This window comes from Perognathus longimembris, chromosome 24, assembly GCF_023159225.1.
Source record: "Perognathus longimembris pacificus isolate PPM17 chromosome 24, ASM2315922v1, whole genome shotgun sequence".
NCBI classification, from domain to species: Eukaryota; Metazoa; Chordata; class Mammalia; order Rodentia; family Heteromyidae; genus Perognathus; species Perognathus longimembris.
The window spans coordinates 21,334,577-21,348,748 of NC_063184.1; the positions used below are offsets into that span (position 1 = coordinate 21,334,577).

The 14,172-nt window shown below is 38.8% G+C and overlaps 1 protein-coding gene and 1 long non-coding RNA gene across 7 annotated transcripts in view; one reads left to right on the forward strand and one right to left on the reverse strand.

Moving 5' to 3' along the window:
• Bmpr1b (bone morphogenetic protein receptor type 1B) overlaps positions 1–14,172 on the reverse strand; it is a 277,367-nt gene that overhangs the window by 144,626 nt on the left and 118,569 nt on the right. The window lies entirely within an intron of this gene.
• Positions 1–14,172, forward strand: part of LOC125341656 — a 30,386-nt gene that overhangs the window by 2,598 nt on the left and 13,616 nt on the right. The window contains exon 2 of the long non-coding RNA XR_007209037.1: positions 4,841–4,847. This is a non-coding gene — a long non-coding RNA (uncharacterized LOC125341656). The remainder of the gene's footprint in view (positions 1–4,840; positions 4,848–14,172) is intronic.

Here is a 14,172-nt window from a genome sequence, read left to right on the forward strand (position 1 = left end):
ATAGGCATGAGCCACTGTTGCCTGGCACAAATCATTTTATACATGAGAAAATTGAGTCTTAGCTAAGAAATTAATCTGAGGAACATGATGAAGGCACAGTGATTTGTAAACCTCTTGGCAAGGTTACAAATCCCAAACTGCTTTTCTTCCCAGGGAGCCACCCTCATAACCTCTAAATACCTGTCAATCCTGCAACAATTACTTAAATTTCACTTAGTAGCTTCACCCTTGTGATCTTTAGCTCTCATAAAAGGAAATTAGGTGAAAGCCTTGGGCAGGTACTCTGTTTCTATTGCCTGCAAGAAAATGTTAACTACCTTAGGATGCTTCTACCTTATTGTAAAAATATGTTCCATAAAGGGAAACCCAATAGCAATGAAGAAAGGAATGTAATGGCAAATACTGAAACCAAAGCCTAAATGACACTTCTTTTTTTCACAATGAAACTTCTGGAGAAGAAATGCAACCTATTTGCAAACGCACACAAAGTACCACACAAATGCAAAAAGACACTACACAAATATTTGTATTCGAGACTACACAAATACAAAAATGAAACACCACTAGGAAAGTGATTAGAAGCCCTCTATGACATATTCCTCTATACTTGCTAGTGAAAGAGGAAGTCTTTCTTTTAAAAAACTTAATGCAGGCGTGATTTTTTAATATTAAACATGTCTTTAAACATTAGTAATTAAGGGTGGTATGTAACTGAGTAGTTACTACATAATTACTACACATTTCTTTTTCTATGATTAAAACGTCCTAATGAGCTATCCTCTACCTGACTCAAAAGAACATGCTTCTATTATTCCATATGAGGTAGCTGATCAATAAGATTAAATTATTTCCTCTGAGGGAGTAACAGATTTGTAGCTGGCACCTGGTAGACACACAATTAACATTATTGAATGAATGAATTCTCATTTTCAGACCAATTAGAGCAATAAATCCACCCTGGCAAAGAAAAGTTGCTCTGTTAACTGGCTCCATCTTTCAGTCCTTTTCAGAATACAATTTATTAACGAATCCATTAACTCAATGTACACCTTTCAGAAAATAGACATGTTTCTTTTCTTCCTTTTTTTTTTTTTTTTTTTTTTTTTTTGCTGGTGCTAAGGCTTGAACTCAGGCCATAGCATTCTCCTTATGTGCCTTTTCCTCACAGAGCTGGTGCATTCATATTACTAATTTTTGATGGTTCATTGTAAATAAGATCTTGCAGATTTGTCTGCCAGGGCTGGCTCAAATCCGAGATCCTCTGATCTCAGCTTCCTGAGTAGCGAGGATTATAGTTACTACCACCACATAGCCTTGTGCCTGCTTTCAATCACTGTTGTCAGAGAATAAAGATCAATGGCAACATTTTCACCGTCTCCCTGTGCTGGAAAACAATGCCCTCACTCCTGAGCAAGCACCACACATCACAACCTCCCCACCCACTTCATCTCTACCTTCCCACAAGGCCTGGCACAAACATGTGCTAAAACTAGACACTTTCTTTGAATAAAAAAAACTGTAAAACAAACACTCATATCATTCAACCAATCATCAATCAAGAAGTAGAATAACCAACTCATAACCCCAAGAGATTCTGTCCTGTTGTTTGGATCTGGAATCTCAATAGCCAATCACAAATGAGGAAATGTTCACTTCGTTACTCATGCTGCCCGTGACTGTATGATTAGATAAAGAAGCGCTTGGATTATTGAAGAAAGGCTGAAGGTATGACCTTTCCTAGCAAGGGCCAGGCTCTGAGTCCAACCTTAGTACTCCTAAGAAAAAGAAAAAAAAAAAAAGATGTGTTGAGATACATGGTAAAGGTAGTGACATGAATTACAGTTCTGTCCCAATTCTGTGAAGGTATTCTGAACAAGAGGTAAAGGTTTAGTCCATGTGCTAAGTGATTCCTGCCCCCATTGTGTTATGAAGTGGTCCTGCGTGAGGGCCGTGTTGTTACTAGATCTGTTAACAGCTTCACAGTTCAGAACTTGGCTTCATTTGTTAAGCATCAAGCTGACCTATCGCTTACAGAGAGCTGAAAAGTGGCTGCAGTTCATAACACAAAACTCACACGCGTGCACAGCTGCTGTTCGTAATCTCAAAGAAGTCTGTTACAGCAATGATGTCATGGAAAAAGGCTGGGATCTACTTCATGGCCCAGACAGTCAAACCATTCAATCTCTCCCATCAATGGAGGTGCACTGGTTGCACTGTAATTGTTATGGAAACATTACAATAAGGCAATCAGTTCATTTGTTAAAAAAAAAAACTAAAAATTATTTAAAATACTACTGAAGGAAAGTAATTAGGTCGTCTCTAGTTATACTTTAGTAAGTCTCCCTGACCACTGGAACTGCATGAAAAATACAGTTAGCATCATCTCATGGGGCTTTGCAAAAATCACATGTAAATCAACAGGCCCTTGAAGATCATCTAAACTAACAACACTGCTTTAATTATGTATCTACAGAGTAAGCATATAAACTAAATCACAGTCTGCAGAGAAATGCAAGGCAATTGTGCATTATGAGTACTAACAGCTCATCCCATACATTATGTGACTAGAAAAGTTATTGAACTATTTTTGAGGTAAAAAAATTCACCTCATTGTAGAGGTCTTTTTGTTGGGGGGGGGGGGCCAGTCCTGGGCCTTGAACTCAGGGCCTGAGCACTGTCCCTGGCTTCCTTTTGCTCAAGGCTAGCACTCTGCCACTTGAGCCACAGCGCCACTTCTGGCCGTTTTCTGTATATGTGGTGCTGGGGAATTGAACCCAGGGCCTCATGTATACGAGGCAAGCTCTCTTGCCACTAGGCCATATCCCCAGCCCCATTGTAGAGGTCTTAAATTCAATTAAGTTCAAGTTCATGATAAACTAGTCCTTTTTTTAATCTTGAGTAAATTACCTGCAGGATTCCCATTTACTGAACAGCAAAAATGAAGAAAATGAAACACAGAGCTACATGAAGTCCTGCTTGGCAACACAGGAATTGGTAGCAATTCCCCAGGTCCTCAGGTATGAGCAGACCAAGCATCGGTGATGGCAGTTAACCCTTACCTACCTGCTCAGGCCAGGGTTCTAATCGGGAGAGTCTATGGTTCATCTCACCTTCAAACTAACACATGCAGCAGGTGCTCTGTCAGATTCCCTGAAAGATCAGGGGATGGGTATGTTACATGATTCACCAAAGGCAATATACATAGGAAGTAGAAAAACTAGATTTCACATTTAGGCTTCCTATTCCCAGGCCTACACTACCACTGCCATACCAGATTGATACTATATGCTGGTTCCTTACTTAAGGATCCCTTACTTAAAATGCTTGAGACAGGAAGTGTGTCAGGTTTGGGAAGGTTTTAGATTTTGCAGTATTAGCATAGATTTTGCCAGAAAGTAACATTCAAACAGTTTCTGAGTTAGAAGCTGGGTAACTCATTGAAAATAGACACAGAACATTGAGGTGAAATGTAAAAGGCCCCAGGTTCAATCACCAACACTGTGAACAAATAATACATTTCACAACTGAGATTTTTAAATTAGGGATGTTCAACTTGCACCGCAATCTTCTTGGTGTAGAGAGATGTGGTCGCACTAATTTTCTAGTTTAAAGGACACATCAAAGCCCAGTGCTGGTGGTTCACACCTGTAATCCTAGCTATTCAAAAGGCTGAGATCTGAGGGTGGCAGTTTGAAGCCAGTTCAAGCAGAAAAGTCTGTAAATCTCTTACCTCTAATCACAAAAGAGTAGGAAGCAGAGCTGTGGCTCAAGTGGTAAAATGCTAGCCTTGAGCAAAAGAAGCTCAGGGACAGTGCCCTGGCCCTGAGTTTAAGCCCAAGGACTAGCACAAAAAACAACAACAACAAAGTCAAGTGCTTGACATGGTGGCACGCATATCATGTCAGCTATTTAGGAAGACTGGGATGGAATCAGAGATGGGTAGATAGTGACTGAAAGCCAGCTCAAGAAAAAATAAGCATGACCCCCCCCAACTCAACAAATAACGGTTATTTATTGGAATAGTCATACATGCCTCTAACCTCAGCTAGATAGGAGATGTAGGTTAGAGGATCAAGGTCCACAGCCAACCTGGGCAAAAAGCATGACACCTTGTCTGAAAAATACCTAAAAGAAGAAAAGAAAAAAGAACTAGAGTATGATTTGGGTGGTAGCGTAACCTGCCTAGTGAATGTAAAGTTCTGAGTTCAAGCCCCAGTACCACTTAAGGAAAAAGAGAGTCCAATTTAATAAACTTGAATAGTGGAAGGCTGATGATTAAGGACACTGGTTGTGGTGCCTTGGAATCCTTGCCAGGAAACGTAGTTCTCTAAGAATATAACCATACATATATAAAATAGTATACAAATACACATACACAGAGAAAGCTTTGAGTCACTCCCTACATCATAATCAGTTCTAATATGTCCACAATGTGCAAACACTTCCCAATATTGCAAATAAGACCCTGTCTATCTGCCTGGATATTCTCTAGGCTATGTCTAAAACATTAGGTCAACATTTCTAAACATCTGCTTTCACTTGGAATTGTACTGTAAGGCTGGAATTCCGTTCAAGACTGGCATACATAGGTGACAGTAACAGCTAAATCTGATATCAGCTATAAGATGACATTTAAACACGGTGTGGGTTACCATGTTTAACTATATGACTGCAGCTTGAAAGTGAGTATTTATAGCTGAGGGAAAAGCCCTCCATGAGAAATTGGTGTGAGGAACTGCTTTCTTTAATTTACTGCCTATTGAGACTTATTTATTTGGTTGACTATACAAGCAAAGAGTAGTTTAACCTCAGTAGCATAAGACATATAAATATCCAGAAGCTCTAAAGTGTGCTTTATGATCTTGATAAGCGTATGATACATTTATAGAATTTCCTGCCCGTTTCCAGGCATTTATGATCACTTACCATATGCCCTAGATAGAAAACACATGTGTTTACTGGCTCTTCAAGGAGGTAAAGTAGAAGAGGTCCTTCGCTCCATTTCAATCTCCCACCTAGCTCGAAGGTTCCTGAGAAGTCAAGCTATCTATCATTGCATCTTTATACAGCTGTGAAAATAAAGTTATTTTCAAACTCCATTTAAATTCTTCCTTGCCACAACATAAACAGACATGCTATAATGCACCAGATGAAAAGAAAGCTCCACTTATGAGCACCAGACACCCCTACACACACACACACACACACACACACACACACACACACACACACACACTCAATACCCCCACTCCTTCCTTTCTCTTAAGTAGTCACAATGTGCAAGTAAACTTTAATTAGACTCATTTTGGGTCTTTCACCAGCGCAAAAGAAGTATGAAATCAAATAGCTCCTTTAACAGAAGGCAGCCGCAATGCAGATCTGTGGAGAAATGCTGGGTCATTTGCTAGAGGTAGATGACTGAAGTTTGAGACAGAAAACAAGAGAAGGTTTAGTGTGGCCTTGTTTGCGGTCTATTGGATAAATGGCCAGGGGTGGGAATGCTGGGTTATGGGGGAGCTCTATGTTTAGTCTTTTGAGGAAGCTCCACACTGCTTTTCTAAATTGGTTCAACAAGTTTACACTCCCACCAACAGTGCAGCAGCGGACCCTTTGGGCCATGTCCCCACCAGTGTCTGCTATTGTTAGTTTCCTTTTTTGTAATTTTATTTATTTATTTATTCATTTATTTATTTGTTTGTTTGTTTTTGCTAGTCCTGGGCTTTGGACTCAGGGCCTAAGCACTGTCCCTGGCTTCTTTTTGCTCAAGGCTATCACTCTACCACTTGAGCCACAGCCCCACTTCTAGCCATTAACCTATATATGTGGTGCTGGGGAATTGAACCCAAGGCTTCATGTATATGAGAAAAGCACTCTTGCCACTAGGCCATATTCCAAGCCCTATTGTTAGTTTCTTTTTTTTTTTTTTTTTTTTTTTTTTTGGCCAGTCCTGGGCCTTGGACTCAGGGCCTGAGCACTGTCCCTGGCTTCTTCCCGCTCAAGGCTAGCACTCTGCCACTTGAGCCACAGCGCCGCTTCTGGCCGTTTTCTGTATATGTGGTGCTGGGGAATCGAACCTAGGGCCTCGTGTATCCGAGGCAGGCACTCTTGCCACTAGGCTATATCCCCAGCCCTATTGTTAATTTCTTGATAATGGCCATTCTAACTGGGGTGAGGTAGGATCTCAGTGTTATTTTGATTTGCATTTCTTTTATGGCCAGAGATGTTGAACATTTTTTCATGTGTCTAGTTGCCATCCATTTTCACCTGATAAGTCTCTCTTTAAGTCTTTTGCCCACTTAATAATTGGTCTGTTGTTTCCTTGAGGGTTTATTTTTGTATAGTTGAATTTTTTGAACTCTAAGTATATTTTAGATAGGAGGCACAGCAGCACTGCTAACCATAGACAAAATACATAATCAACCCCGATGCTCCTCAGTGAATGAATGGATAAGGAAAATGTGGTGTATGTACACAATAGAATTCTATGCTTCCATCAGGAAGAATGCCATTGCACCATTCATAAGGAAATGGAAAGGCCTCAAAAAAATTATATTAAGTGAAGTAAGCCAGACACAAAGAAACATAGGCTTTATGGTTTCCCTCATTTGTAATAATTAGAATGTGCCTATAAATCTACAAGTAAGCACAATGGATAGTAAAAGACAAATAATTACATCTGGGCATGCTTAATTAAATAGCAGTCTAAACATTCTCACGGTGAAAATAAAGGAGGATGTTCTTAGGAGAGGATCACAGGGCTCAGTAGCTATGTGCATATGATCATATAAAATGATGCTTATCGAAATGAACTCCAAGAAATGGAAACAGAGGTGTTTTTTGTTTTACTTTTTGGTGGGTTTTTTCCCCCTCTTGTTGCTCTTTTTGAATCCTCTACCTTACATCTTGTATGTAAGTTTATCTGATTTGGGAAAGGTTCTTTACAGCCATACCTTACCAACCAAAAATCTCAATATTGATAGTCTAGTTCTTAAACAAAGAAAGTAGGGATGGGAGGGGAAGGACAACATCTGATTAACTTGTAATGATAAATGATATAAAACAAACAATTCAATCAAGTCGCTAATGAGAAATCTGCCAGGAATTTCATTGTTGAAATCTACCAGGAATTTCATTGTTGAAATCTGCCAGGAATTTCAGCAATGTGGGTACCGTTCAACTGTAGCAGAGATTTCCTAAAATGGTTCTGACTTTAAATATGATACCCTAAACAAATGTATTCTCCCAAGTAATATCTGAAGAACGTTACAATCAAATCATAACTATGGTAGATGAACCAATACTCTTAAAGCAAGTAAGACTTGCTGCTACATATTCCTATGCACTTAATAGCATGTCAGCTTTTCCTAATTACTTCTATAACAAATTAATAAATCTACCTTGAGGCATCAAAGATCTAGTTAGCAATCAGTTTGGATAGGACCTTCCTGTAACAAAATATATGAGTTTTATAAATAACAAAAACCAAGCATAAACTAGTATATTCCACTAGCATAGGAAAATTCCCAAATATATGCCTACAACAGACTTTCTAGCCTGTTCTCAAACTGTAGTCTTTAAAGTTGTCATGCCAACCCGAGGGCATTACACACCACCATATTGTCAAGAACTATTAAATTTGTGTTAAAGCATTTAGTTATTATCTTTTAACTCAGAGTATTAGCTTACTCCTTCCAAAACTATAAAATTAATCACAGAAATGCAGAAACATTTAAAATTTGCAGTCATATTCATTTTATAATCATGCAGGTTATTTCCTTAAAAATGTATCCATTTAAGCATCTAGTTTCATCTCCAATTCCCATAATAGTTTGCTAAAAGTTAGTCCATTTGGAATATGATAGTCCTAAAAACTGTCAACCAGGTGGGTGGGTGTGGTTCACACCTGTAATCTTAGCTACTCGGGAAGCTGAAATCTGAGGGCCCCAGTCTGAAGCCAGCTCCAGGCAGGAAAGCCCATGAGCCTCCCATCTCTAATTGACCACCAAAAAGCCAAGCCAGAAGTGAAGCTGTGGCTCAAGAGGCAGAGTGCTAACCTTGAGCAAAAAAGCTCTGAGAAAGTACCCACACATTAAATTCAAGCCCCAGGATTGGCACAAGAAAAAAACTATTAAGTGGCAGAATGGACACAGTGTTTCTGAGTTCGGATTATGGAATTGTCTGGAATCTTAGAGCAAAGTTCCCAGACCTCTCTGCATGCTGGTTTCCCTTCCACAAAGGCCTGTACAGCAATAGAATATTGACCATAAAGGATGGAGAAAGTGTTACTAACAGATATTTTAAGGTGTTTATTGAGAATTAAAAGGGAGCTGTGGTCCAGGCAATAGGAGAAGGCATAGAGGAAGTACCTAACTCTACCAGGGAAGATAGTGTAGAGAAAGCTACATTTCTTTTAAACAGAATCACGAAGGATAAAGATTTGCCGAGTACACAAAAGAAAAGGCAGGAACAGCATTCTAGAAATTTGGAACAGCAAATACGAAGAAATAAAAATCCTGAATGGGTGAACAGAAGATGTATTTTTTAATGACTATTAAAACCCCATAGGCTCTTAGCGTAGGTATAGAAAAGATGGTGACAAGGGACCTGGGTTGCACAGATTTTGTTTCTCTAGTCCTGAATCCTAAAAGGACACTTTATGGACAGAGATGTTGATTCTGATCACCGAATGGAAAGCAGGAAAAATGGGCAGATACTTAGAAGCTACTCTGAAATCTAAGGGAGCAAAGAAAGGCTCTTATGTGTGTATTTACCTATCGGCTCATCTCTGCTAACAACCTCTGAGCATCTCCTAGGCCTCAGGCATTTTCCTACAGAGAGAAGTGTGAACAACCTTGAGTATCGTTTTGGTTGCCCATAAGTGAATAAGACCAGCACTTACCCAAGTCTACCAGTTCACTACTTAGTCTTCAGGTCAATGAGGACCTATTCAAAAGTTATTTCTGAATACTTTGGCTATGTTACAAACACACACACACACACACACACACACACACACACACACACACACACACACTGGATCTATCTTTCTACTCTGTTTCATTCTCTGCATCACAGCCTTGTCTGAAGTTCTATTATTACATGTTTACCAATGTAACTTCTGCTCTACCAGCCACAGCAGAGTTGAGAAAGATAGGGCTTCTCCACTGCTTTTTGCTTTTTTTTTTTTTTTTTTGCCAGTCCTGGGCCTTGGACTCAGGGCCTGAGCACTCCCTCTGGCTTCTTTTTGCTCAAGGCTAGCACTCTGCCACTTGAGCCACAACACCACTTCTGGTCATTTTCTATATATGTGGTGCTGGGAAATTGGACCCAGGGCTTCATGTATATGAGGCAAGCACTCTTGCCACTAGGCGATATTCCCAGCCCCTTTTCCACTGTTTTATCCACAGGGCCTGGAATGGCTGAATACATATTTGGGGGGTGTCTAATGAATACTTCCAAATCCACAAGCTAGCAAAATATTAGGACTTTATTCTAAAGAAAATCCCAATGGTAAAAAAAAAAAAACTTTTAGGATATAAGAGCCAGAGCGATCCCAGATGCCATAAACTGACAGCTCCGAATGAACTGACATATCCCATTCAGCTTCCAGCCAGTGCCTGTGAATTCTGTGACAATCAAATGTTAACAGCCCTTGAAATGTATTTAAACTATCTCTCCCACAGAGAAGAGAGCAAAAGCATAAAAAGGAAAACAAACTAATCTTCTTGCTAAGGGAAGCATGAATAACAGAGTGAGAAATGCAGAACGCAAACACTTTTCAAAATGTCACTCAAGCTTCAAGTTCATCTTTTCACCTGTCATGGCCATTGCCATGAGAACATGATAGCCGTATCCATAGATCTGTGCTCTCCTGGAGACCTGTGGAATATCTATATTTGGGAAAATAGTGTGTGGGGGCATTATTTAATACTGTGTAATAAATAAATGAAAAATGAACAAAAAGGCACTAAGAATTATAGTATCATAAACCCACATGATGGGATTAAGGTTCCACTTTCAAAATCTGTTTTCTAGAAGACCACACTATTAATTGCACGCTAATGTGTATGTACCACACAGAAGAGTTGTATTTTCTCTACTCTAGGCCCCAGCTTTCAGTTCCATAAGTATAGCCCATTGTATGTAATTCCCACATCAGGGTGCTGTAGACAAATTAATTAGTCTATTAAGTCTCGCTCGTATCCTGGCACTGATGTTTGGGTTAGCACCTTCGGCAACCAATTTCTAATGCTTAACTATGCTGCCATTTGTTCCTGAGAGAAATTAGGAATGAAGGGGGCAGGGAGGAGAAAACACGGCTGGGAAAAATTCCCACTGACCTAAAGGCAGAAACATGCACGTGAGTCAGAGGTAGATTGGTGTGATCATTAAAAAAAAAAAAAATGTGGTCGGGGGGGGGGTCATGGAGGGAGAGAAAAACTCTAGCTGATTAGTTCATGCTATTTTAAGTCATTAAGAGAGAAAGAAATGGCTTCATACTAAGGGAAATTCAAATAGTATTTAACACTCTACAACATTAACCTGAAAAAGATGATAATTTGCTATGACTTAGCACTATTGAGAAACCAGTGATTTCATATGGCAAATTGTGAAGCATTTCCTGGGAAGATTAAACACTTGGCTGTGTATCTATGAATTCTACCAATAGCTGAAATGAACCAAAACACATGTTTGAGTAACATGTGCTGGGGCGTGCGTGCATACACAAGAAGGAGACAACTATTACCTTTTACTTACAGTCATCAGCTGCCGGGGTTGTAGGACAAAGAACCACATACCACTCATACTTCAATAACAGCAACATTTTTTGACAATGATATCACATAACAAGATTTTTATTTGGTTACTTTCCTTTTGTGCACAAAGTTATGGTACAATTGTGGGGGGAACGTTATGATACACTGAAATCATTTCCCAGCATCACCAACCCAGAAAGGTGCAATGAATTAAGACTACTAAAGCCATTCTACACATAGGAATTGAATGGTCAGTGTCACAATTCTCTCTAAAAACAGGAATAAGAAATAAATAACAGGATGAAGAATAATTCAGTTTATAATGACATTATGGTTCATAACAACTATCTCTTGTATGTGAGGTGATTAGACAATGTTAGAAACTTTGAAACACCTACAATAAAATGATGTTAAATTCAAGACCACTTCAAACCCACCTGGTTTTCTGGATTAATAAAAAGACAGTTCAATAATCAACTATTCGATTTTATTATAAGAAGCCTGTCATTTGGGACCCTGTACAAGATTAAGTGCACCTAATTTTACCCAAACCATTAAATAGTGGATTGCTACATTATAATTATATTTGTTGAAATTTCCTTTCAGAAATACTAAAATAGAAAAGAACTGAAAAGGGAAAAAGAATAACAACATTATTTATAAGAGCAAAAACTGATCTCATATAAATAAATGTTCAACAATATAGAGCTACACTAAGCCTACCGTATCTTCAGATTTATTACATACAATTTTGGACAAGCATGGTCCTAACTATCAAATTTCAAAGAAAAAAAAGCAATGAAATAAATTTCAAAAAAGCACCTTACACACACACACACACACACACACACACACACACACACACACACACACACACACACTATGCAGGTCCATTGATTCAGAGGGGTTCCTTGTCAGTTTCTAGTCATCATCAGCTGTGTTTACATCAATGGATGGTGTTGCCCTGAACTTAACTAGGTGAACATTGGCCAACCTGAAAGCAAATAGCAGCCCAAAAGTGATGGTAATGCTCTCAAGAAAATAGGGGCACATAATGTGCTCAACTGAAGTGCTTCAGTGAGAAAAGAAAATGAGATTTGTCTGAAAATGGGCAAGTCTTTACTGGAAGCTGAGGGGTATTATGGAGAACATGAGTCAAGCATCAGAATGTGGATCAACTGTATGGCCCTGAATATGCGTGGCTCTTCCTCAATGGTGGGGACCCATGAATAACAAAGGTCTCCCGTAGTTCAAAAAATTATGAGATAGAATTCAATGCATATCCCACAAAATTAAGGGAAGTGCGGGGTGGAGTTGGTTGGGAGGGATGGGTGACAATGTTCAAAGAGGTGACATTGACCAAGATGCAATATCTTGTGAATGCCAAGTCCTTTATACAACTACTTAAATACAATAAAAATTAAAAAATAATAAATCTTACTGAGTTGCCCTATGTATGTGTACAGGAGTCAGGGGAAGGTGTGGGAATTGTGCTTCTAAAGAATATTTAAAGGGAAATAAAATCCCTAGGTTATGGAAGGCACCCAATTAAGAATTGTTAAATGAAAGAAACAAAAACTGCAGATTACAAAATATATGCAGATCTTGATTCCAATTTTAATATGTAGGCAATAGACAGAAATGTACCAATTTTAATATATGTATATAATGATGGAAATAATAGGTAGATAAATAGAAAGAATGTATATCCATGCAAAAAAATTAAAAAACAAGTAGTCACAGAAGTTGTTGTTAAGCATAACAAGTAAACACAATTCTTTCTATGAATGCTTGTTGCCTTCACAATTAGAAATTGAGCTGCTCCAACTATACTTTAGTATGAACAAGTGCGATGATCATGAAGTTAGACACTTCTTGGACATTCATGGGCAGAAAAAAAGGATGAAATTCTCATGGACCATTTGCTTAAGCTCCCAGCCCTCATCAGATCAAGCAAACATAATAATCTCAGATGTTATCTTTCCTCCAAATAGAATTAATCCCTCTTCTTTGTTCTTTACATTTGAGCATTGTTTAATGAATGCTAAACAAAGACAGATTTCGTTTGTTCCTCACTTCTCTTCCCATCTTCTGCTTACCATGCTCTCCATTTATTTTCAAGAGTTTCTAACTTAACATTAATTAACAGAAATTGGGATGAAAATATCTTGAGTGTTCCACCTAATTATAATCCCAGTCATGAATGCTGGAGAATATGTAGCTTCTTAGGAAGAAGAAAATAGTCTAGAACAATATGATGCAATTTATAAATTCCACTGAACCACTGTACAAATAAACAATGCTACTGAATCACACAACAAATCATCTCACAATTAGGCCACCCAGCCCAGCTGCTTCACTAAAGAGCCCGTGAGCCAAAGAGGAGAACTTTGAAGATAAATATTGCCATATGTGAAAAGAGGAGAAAAAAATCCCAACAAACATTAATTGCACGAAGCTCCATTTCCAAATACTAGCTGCCTTGGAAATAAATGCTCTGGTGTTGTGACCCATGACTACTGTAAACATCCTCTACAGTGGGATAGATAAAATTTCTTATGTGATTAGAGGCAATGTAGTCCTGGGTACGTGTGAAATAAGCCCCCTCTTCTTTGCTTCATCTTCTCCCTCTTCTCTCATCCCACTAGCACTTCTAAATATTCTTTAATTCTCCATTAATCTATGTGGAGTTCACACTTTGTACCTCAACTGAAGAAAAATGTTACCAGCCGCTGATGGCTTATGTTTATAATCCTAGCTACTAAGAGGGTTGAAATCGGAGGATCATGGTTTAAAGCCAGCTTAGACAGAAAATTCTATGAGATTCTTTATCTCAAATTAACCAGCAAAAACCTGGAAATGAAGGTGTACTTCATTCAAGTGGTAGACTGCCAACCTAGATTAAAAAAACAAAAACTAAATCTGAGTCAGGCCTGAATTTTAAGATCCAGTGTTGGCACAAAAAGAGGAAGGAAGGAAGGAAGGAAGGAAGGAAGGAAGGAAGGAAGGAAGGAAGGAAGGAAGGAAGGAAGGGAGGGAGGGAGGGAGGGAGGGAGGGAGGGAGGGAGGGAGGGAGGGAGGAGAAAGGAGGGAAGGAGGAAGGGAAGGAGGGAGGGAGGGAAGGAAGAAAGGAAGGAAGAAAAAGAAAAAGAAAAATATCAAATGCATGTTGATCTCCCAGATCTAAGTTGATAGTCGGCAGAGCACAGATATATTTTAGTGTTTGTTGGAGTTTAAGCCCAAGAAGACAGTTTTCTGCATTTGCTAAAGCATCCTAAAGCTTAAGTATTAGTGTTCATTGACTCCATTGCAATTCTTAGATTACCTTTTCATTTGAGAGTAATGCAAATTCCTGAATTATTTTTGTACCTTATATTATTTATTACTGTTATTTGCCTTCACAGTAAGAACATTT